This window comes from Dermacentor andersoni, chromosome 11 (assembly GCF_023375885.2).
Source record: "Dermacentor andersoni chromosome 11, qqDerAnde1_hic_scaffold, whole genome shotgun sequence".
Classification (NCBI taxonomy): domain Eukaryota; kingdom Metazoa; phylum Arthropoda; class Arachnida; order Ixodida; family Ixodidae; genus Dermacentor; species Dermacentor andersoni.
Window position 1 is genome coordinate 53293296 of NC_092824.1, and position 996 is coordinate 53294291.

At 50.1% G+C, this 996-nt stretch overlaps 1 pseudogene; it reads right to left on the bottom strand.

The window, feature by feature from the left end:
• Window positions 1-666: 666 nt before the first annotated feature.
• Window positions 667-786, bottom strand: LOC126518387 (5S ribosomal RNA; annotated as a pseudogene).
• Between the last annotated feature and the right edge of the window lie 210 nt (window positions 787-996).

Consider the following 996-nt stretch of genomic DNA (forward strand, 5'->3'; position numbering starts at 1 on the left):
TGTTCGTCCTACTGTCGGCCGTTTCGGTTCATCAATGTTTAATCTCTCTCTCAACACCCAAAAAAAAAGAAGCAAAGGCTGTGCATACGCGTTCTTATTAACAAGATAAAACGCTTACGTTGACGACTGGCTGCGTCATTTTCCAAACATTCGCCCACTCCTTGTTTGCGCGTGCGCTCAAAAAACGTTGTTATATGTAATTTGAACCTAAAATTTGTTTACGTAAGATGCATGTGACAAAACACGAACTCTTTGACTCACCTTATACAGTGCCGGGATGCTTTGAGTTGTGGTCCCACACGGCTGCACGTGGCGTCTTTCCTGATAGGTGATGCGAACGCTCAAATAATATCCACGGACTTCACTCCAGGCAAGCAAAAGCGAAATGGCAGAGCAACTCTACTTTTGGCCTCGTTTTGTCAGGCTAGCCTGCTCCTACTGAGTCGACCGCGATTGTGGATGAGCAAGACTAAATTTCTCGCCGAAAAGAGAGGCACCGCTTGCGGACACTTTCAACAAGGACTTCTGGGGTTCCATTAGAGAAGTGGTTTTTGAAGGGATAAGGTAAGGTTGACGCTGTCTTCTGCAGCCCTTGCGGCAGGGGTGGGGGGGGGGGGGGGGTAGTGGGAGCAAAGGAGATAGGAGAGTAGGGAGTTAAAAGAAGGGTGCCATCAGCACTCGGTGTTCCCAGGTGGTCTCCTTACCAAGTACTGACCGAGCCCAATGCTGCTTAGCTTCGGGGGATCGGACGAGAACCGGCGTATTCAGCATGGCATGGCCGATGGCAATTCATTACAAATATATATAGTGATTCGGAGGAAGGTGAAAATGACGCTCCACTCTCCCCACCCCGTTCTTCTGAAGTGGTTGCCCCTGGTGCCGGCAAAGTTCCACGAAACTGCCGAACCCTTCAGTGGGTCGAACTGAATAGTCGGGGGTCACAAAGCACCACGACGAATCCATTGTCAGCCTTCGGAATTCCGCAGATCTGCTGAC